The sequence below is a fragment of the Lissotriton helveticus genome, chromosome 3_1 (genome assembly GCF_964261635.1).
Source record: "Lissotriton helveticus chromosome 3_1, aLisHel1.1, whole genome shotgun sequence".
NCBI lineage: Eukaryota > Metazoa > Chordata > Amphibia > Caudata > Salamandridae > Lissotriton > Lissotriton helveticus.
This window is the reverse complement of record NC_136061.1, coordinates 26,089,394-26,096,929: the sequence shown is the minus strand read 5'-3', so window position 1 is coordinate 26,096,929 and position 7,536 is coordinate 26,089,394. Positions and strand designations below refer to the sequence as shown.

Below are 7,536 nucleotides of genomic sequence, written 5' to 3'. Positions count from 1 at the left end.
TTGTCGCGAGCGTTTTTTAGATGATTCCTGAAAGGAATTAATAATGACATGTATCAGTATACTGATAACTATACTGCTTAATATCTTTACAGTTACACATGTTATAGCGCTTTTCAGAGGATTCCTGTGGAGGAGAGCCACCCTGTGACTTAACTTTTTCTTTACTTTTTTTATTATCCCAGCTTTTTTTAGAAGACTCTGGTCCCTGTCCATGGCTGTCCTTTTCAGAATTGTCCTTTAATTGTGGCTTATTAGGTGTGGCCCCCACATTATCTTGATCTATAGTTTCAGAAATAATTTTTGGTATATATTGCTCTTGGTCTGCCAAAGCGATAGGCATGAGGCGTTGGCAACCTGCCAATGCTGCTGATTCCCTTTAATAATACTTAAAATGATGAAGTCTACTGTAGCCTAGTTGCCTATCAATTTCATACCCAAATAACATGGCAGGGGCCATCCTGTATTGATTTTGAATCTGTTTTAGCACATCAGGCAAAACAGGTATGGATGGTGCACCATTCGTGATGGTATAGAATGCAGTAAATACTGTGCCCCATGTGGCAGATTCTTCTACTGTGGTGTTGCTTGGCATTTAAAACACTTCACAGTTTTGGGGTGATTAATAGTATTTTTGTAGATTTATTTCAGTACTCTTAAAGGGTTCTCAACATGCATTCCTTTTTTTGAGTTGTGTCTTGTAACTGGGTCTGCTCTCTTCTCTTCTCTTCTCCCAGGATGGACTGGAATTCCACTCGCTGGCACCCTAGAGGAAAGGAGAAAGCTCAAGTAAGTTCTACATTCTTGGTAAGATCCCATTTCTATAGACCATACTTTCCTTTGTATCTATTCTATCCTAACTTGGTGCGTGTTACTATTCTTCCCCTGTTTGTGTGGTTTCTCCTAGTTTACTCCAGTAATAAGGTCAACTTGAAGGAGAATGTAAACAAAAATAGCACCTTCTTTAAGACTAAACTAATAAATAAACCAAAAGAAAACCTTTGCTAGCTCATAACACTGGTAGACTAATCAAAAGGTAATTGGAAGCAGGGCGTCTCTTGCAATAAGCTCCTAAAGTGCGGCAAGCTCTAGATTAGTTTAGTTAACGTAGACCCCAGCCCGACCATCCATTGTTCCCTCCCACCTCCCCTGCCAGGACTGTATTCAGTCACGCACCTGTGTCAGCCACACTCCACCGGGAGCGTGGTGGGGCGAAGCTTCTTGCTGGCGGTTCTCTCAATCCGCTGGATTAGTCCCAGCTTTGTCCTTGCCGTTCTGCATCCAGGGTATCATATCGGGTTCTCATGGGCTTCTTGACATGTCATGAGAGAGTGCCAGAGTTGCCGTATTCCTCTCAGCGTCCCCCTTACCAGCCTCAGGGTTTCCCGCTGGGTGGCCTCCTCCTCCTTCCTGTCAATGACGCTGAGTCTGTCCTCGCTTCCTCTTATGTCGCCCTCGTCCCTATTCTTCCTTCCTTTCCAGTCCCTGTGGATCCACTTCCTAAAAAATAAAAACTCTTTCTTTTCTTTTGGTTTCAGCTATTATGAGGGAATCGGACCGGTGGCAAAGTTCAGGTAGATCCTCCCCTGCCTCCCCCGCACATCCCTTGTCCTGAGACTGAGGGCCATCACTAAAGGTAGGCACATTGTGAGAATTCTGTGTTTATCTTCAGAATTGAATTTCTTCCCGTTTGGTGGGAAGCTTACCCATAATGTCATTAATAGTGACTGGTCTGATTGCTAGTATTGCTAAATGCAGTTGCACAGCTTTACAGCTCCAGCAGGTTTTTTTGTAATTGTTCGTATAACAAACTGTGCCATATGTCTGTATAATCTAACTGGACCTGTGGAAAGTGTGAGCTGTTCTCCTGTTGTGAGTGCTGCTAATTGTAGATATGGTGTTTAGCCGGCTAAGACTGACTATATTGCTCCTTCATTGGTGAGTGAGACCAGTCTGACATTCGCTAGTGGATGTAGTAGGGCGCCTTGGAACCAACTTGTGTGTTCCTGAAATGTGAGTGCAGTTTCTAAATCTTCATAAACTCTGTAATTGTTTGGAACTACTGCTTGGGTGTAAGTGTGAAAGGTTCCAGTATTAGCATCTACTGCTGGAAATGTTACCCAGGAATAAAATACCCCTGCTTTATTAACTTTGAGGCCTCTACCATGAAAGTAACGTCCCCTCCAATAAGAGCAAGCCCAAGGTGTTGTAACATCTGAGTTACTGCATGTCGGCAGTTTAGTGGTATAACTACTGGTGCTGCTTTAGCCATTTTAATGAATAGAATTCAGAGAAGGTGAACTATAGTGGGGAGACCCTTTGAAAGATTCAAGCTTGTACAGCCTGCAGACTGAAATAGGAGTACCCATTTATCTAAAGAGGATTATTTCCTAACAACACAGATGTATCCATTAAAGGTGACTAGGAGTTTGAGGCATAAGTAAGAAAACTACTCAGGAGATCATTACATAAGTCCCTGGCCTATATAGTTGGTGGTGCCAGGTCCCACGGTTTCTACTAACTTAGTCAGACTGTGCTTTTGGGCAACATAAGTATCAAAACTGTGAGGACTGCGTCCACTCATGCCATCAGAATATGTTGACCTGATTCCTGGTTCCAGGCTAACTCACAGTGCGCCATCTGGACCTGTAAACCTATAAGGGTACCTGATGGTTTCTGAAACTTCACAACATGAGAACCCTAATTCCCCCATGGAAATCATGGAAGCAGAACTACCCTTTCATAGTTAACTCAGACATTTCAAAAGGGAGACAAAAGAAATACACAAATCGTCATTTCAAACATTTATTGAAGAAGTTGGATTATTTTGTAAAATACGTGTGCCGCAATGAGTAATAGAAGGAAACAAAGCATAGTAACCAGCATTACAAGAATGTTGAAGAATATAAACTATAAATAATTCAATTATTCTGATTATAGCAGTGATTATATGAATACATCTAATTGAACTCCTCCCAAGGCTTCCCTACCCTAGGGAGCATGGGGTGAATGTGGTTCTGCCAGATACCTTGAAGTGGTCTCACTCCCCATTTATCCGGGTGCGTGCTTCATCAAGAAGCCAGTCTGGTGTAGAACATGCTGCTGACCCTTGCATGGTAGTGATGAGAGTCAGCTCGGCTGGATGTCAGACACCGGGCTTCCACAAAAATCGATGGAAATGCTCCTCTGCCGAACAATGGCTCAAGGCAGCTTTTATAATAAAAACTGGACCCATTGGCACTGTGTTTGAGTTCTGATCTGGCTGTCATTGTTGATTCTACCAATTCAGAGCTGCCTCCGAACAGACAATAACCTGCAAGGCCAGTTTGAGCAGAGTACTTGGTCTTTGGATACTTGGTCTTTGGACAAAATGTACAGTGGTATGATAATGTGCCTATGAAATGTATTTGTAAGCAAAATACTTTCTGAGTACACTATCACACACAAGAATGCAAGCAAAATGTGCTAAAAGGCCTTGTTTAAAAAGATGTCAACTTTAAACCTGAGCATGTAAAATGGGAGCGTTTGTGCACAGGCCCAATTAACCTCACTTCACTGGACCAAGATCTAGCTTTATGCCTAATTTTGTTTGAATCAGTCAGTCAGTCAGTCAAAATACTTTATTTCGATAATTCAATATCATAAAAAGACGGTGATGCATACAATACAATCAAATACACTATTAAAACAGTTACAGATTCATGTAATTAAAAATATTCCACAAATTTCATAAAAAATTAAAAAGGAAACCATTTTACAATAAAATTTAGCTGCCATGTTACATTGCACAGTTAAAAGAACAATATATACAATACAAAGAATTCATCTATTTAAAAATACAATCAGTTACAGTTTATCGTTCTCTGGTTCCTAACCCTAACAGCACCCACCAGATAACTGGCGACATCAAAAATAACTCTAGGGCTGTTTAATAGTTGTAGGTATAGGAGAGCAGGTTTAACTTGAAAAAACCCTACCTCCTTAAGGATAGGAACAAGAAACTTAGTCCTTACAGCCGTGTAATGATCACAAAACATCAAGAAATGCATTGTGTCCTGCGTTGAAAAGTTATCACAGGAACACGGTGGGGCCTGTTCAGGACTGCTCCATTCAGAGAAGTAACCTAAAGTCAAATGAATTATATTAAAACGAAAACGTGTTAAAAGAAACCTGTGGTAAGAGCGATTAACTAAAACAAGATAAAGTTCAGGTCCTGGGGGATTGGAAACAATGAGGTTAGCCCTTACAGTGGGTTTTCTGAGCTCAATTTCCTCTCTGTTTAAGGACAGTGTCTGTAGCATCGCCCCCTTTATTAATGCTATGTCCTTGCGAGTTATTTTGTCTGGTGAGAAAAAGAGCTCCGGTCTCCCTAGTTTATAAAACCACTGTTTAACATAAGATAACCACTCGATTTTATTGACATTGTCCAGTGTGAGGCAGTCTTTAAGGATGGCATGATTCAGGGAGAGTTCATCATTCAACCAGGTCTTCAGCCAGAATATTAAGGGGGCCACTCTTATCATATCTGTAATAAAACTGGCCCCTAACTCAGAGTGAATCGTATAAGATGGGGTAGACTGTGGCACTGATAAAATCGATCTCATAAATTTATTTTCAGTGACTTGTAAACAGTCTATAGTGCTATAACCCCATAATGAGCTGCCATACGTGGCTACCGTCAGGCATTTGGCTTTATAAATGTTCAATAGAGCCACAATGGGCCTAGCCCCCAGTTTTTTGCTAAAGCCCATGATTGCTGAGGATGTTCTAACAAAAGCAATATTTCTATTTTTAATCTGTGGTCCCCAGTTTCCCTTCTCGAAGGTAATCCCCAAGTACGGGAATATAGGGACTCTGCAAAGTTCCTCCTCACAACAAAAAAACGTTTTCAAGTTTTTCTTTCTGGGACCTCCTCCCATATTCATGATTTGAGATTTTTTTTACATTTATTTTGAGGTCCAGGGAAGTCATAAAAAGGCCAAAAGCATCCAGCAAACCTTGGAGCCCAACCCCGATCCGTGCCAGGAGGACCGCATCATCCGCATATAGGAGAACCGGTATGCCGAGTTCCCCTATATGCGGGATGTCTGGCGTGGCCCATCCTTTGCCTTGGTATATTTTTCGACCAGCAATTGGAGGTTAAGGCATTGATCCATAGTACCTCTTCTGGATCTAAATCCATATTGCACATTTGACAATATCCCTTTATCGTAAAGCCACTCCTGTAATTTGTGCAAAATGACCCGTCCCAAGATTTTAACGGATGAGTCTATTAAGGAGATCGGTCGGTAACAGGCTGGGTCTGCTCTGTTGCCCTTCTTAAAGACTGGGACAATAATGGATTCTTTCCAGATTGCTGGGATGTTATTTTGATTTAATGCGTTAAAAACCTTGCATAGGATCTTCGACCACAGTTTAGGGGCGTGTTTAAAAATATCAGCAGGGACCCCATCGGGACCAGGTGCCTTATTTATCAAGGTCTGGTCTATCACCCTTTCCACTTCTAGGACCTTTTTTTACGTTTCTTTCCTGATCGGGTGGTACTGCGGCCTGATCCTTCCTTTGTTCCCAAGGTCCCTTCCTCTTTTCACTGCTCTACGGATCTGGTTTTGCCTGTTTTTTGTCCTGATCCTCTTTCAGAGGTTGAGGTGCGGCTGCACTGTTTGGACGTTCGGAGGGCTCTGGAGATCTATTTGTTGCGTATTGGGCCGTTTCGTAAGGTGGAATCCCTTTTTGTGACCTTTGGCCTGGCTGGCCAGGGTCTTAAGCCTTCTGGGGCTACCCTCAGTCGTTGGCTGCGATGGGCTGTGGGTGCTGCATATGAGGCCTGTGGTGTGTTGGCTACAGGGTCTGTTCAGGGAAGGTCGACTCGGGGGGTGGCGGCTTCCTGGGCTTGTTTTCAGGGGGCTTCCATGGCTGAAATCTGCAGGGCTGCTACCTGGAGTTCTCCGCACACCTTTATGTCCCATTATCGTTTGGTGGTTGGGGGGACTGATTCTGCTGGGTTTGGGGACGCTGTGTTGCGTTCTACTCCGGTGGTGTGACTTTCTGTGCTTTAATAAAGTCTGTTTTTTGCTACTGAGTGAAGCCGATTATTGCTTTGGTATCTGCTCATGTAGTTAGGACGGGGACGGGGAGGGCTGACGAGGAGGTAATGACCGGTTACTTACCGGTAATATTCATTACTCTGAGTCGTAGCCCTCCCCGTCCCAGTCCAGGTTCCCATCCCTCCCTCCCTGTTTCGGCTTCTTGTGCTTGTTGGGTACAGGTTGTTGATTGGCAGGTCACTGGGTTATATGCCTCAGGGTATGGGTGTGGCCTGGAGGGAAGGGATGGGTTTCAAGTTGCTTGGGAGTTTCTGGTGGGAGGAGCTAGGCTTGCTATAGATGATAATATTTATAGGTTCTTGCTCGGCAGAGTTAGAGTATATTGTGAGAAGTTGGCCTGATATATGATGTCTCCAATTCTGGAACCACCTTGTATCAGTCCAAATATCCCCTTATGGTGTCTGGTTGTAAGTCAACCTTATAGACAAGCTATCTTAATGGTAGCATAGACTAAGCAGCCTTAAAGGCTTAACTCAAGAGGTCCTGTTAAGCGAGCTGTTTTACCAATCACAATCCTGTAATATCAAATGAAAGGACACCACACAAGTATGTATTATAAAAATATATGTATTTATTACTCACAATAATCCCCAGTACTCTTTATGAATAAAGGGGCACAAGCGTTAAATCAAAAGCACAGTATAACATACAAAGTTGCATAATTATGGATGAGGGCGAGGGGCCACTCAGACCATATACTAAACAAGTGGTATAAGAGATACCAATCGAACAGTGGTTAGGCCTAGGGCCTAGGGAATCGCTGGGAGCAGTCGGGACAAGCAATGCTGAAGTCGGGAAAAGCCCGCGGGATTCGGGTGCAGTGCTGAAAGCGCACGCATGCTCCAATGTTAGTCAATGGTGCGTAAAAGTTACACAAATAGAAGTTAAGGACACTTCCGCTGAACCTAGAGGGACAAAACTTAAGACACAGACCCTAGAGGTGTGTACCAGTGTGGGAACACCGGCGTTGCAAGGTTACCTCACCCACAGGAAGCGGGTGCACAGGGTCGAAGTAGTGTCGGGTTTCGTCACGCTGATTCTTGGTGCTTGGAGCTGAAGAGGCTGCAGGCGCTGTGAAGGAGAAGTGTCCGGTGGGATCCAAGAGTGGATCGAAGTCGAAAAGTACCTGAAAGCAGAGGGGACAGAAACTGGGTCACTCAGCAGTGACCAGGGTGGAACCAGGACGGAACCAGGCAATGTCGGGCGCAATCAGGTGGTTGTCGAGGAGCTTCTCTCCGCTGTCACGTGGGCTCGGGGGCATCTACGAAGTCCAGGAGCAGGTCACGATCTGTCCCACGCAGGCTCTCGCCGTCGGCGCTGTCGGCTTCAAGATTGGAGCAAACAACACTTGGCAAAAGCAATCCACGCGGAACCGGAAGATTGCTTCTCACTCGGACCAGGAGGGTCAGAGTGGGGGCTCCTTTTCAGAGGA

The 7,536-nt window shown here is 44.1% G+C and overlaps 1 long non-coding RNA gene across 2 annotated transcripts in view; it reads left to right on the top strand.

Moving 5' to 3' along the window:
* Positions 1-733: 733 nt before the first annotated feature.
* Positions 734-7,536, top strand: part of LOC144824381 (uncharacterized) — a 288,758-nt gene continuing 281,955 nt past the window's right edge. For both annotated transcript variants that reach the window (XR_013608921.1, XR_013608920.1), the window contains exons 1-2: positions 734-786; positions 1,536-1,633. This is a non-coding gene — a long non-coding RNA (uncharacterized LOC144824381). The remainder of the gene's footprint in view (positions 787-1,535; positions 1,634-7,536) is intronic.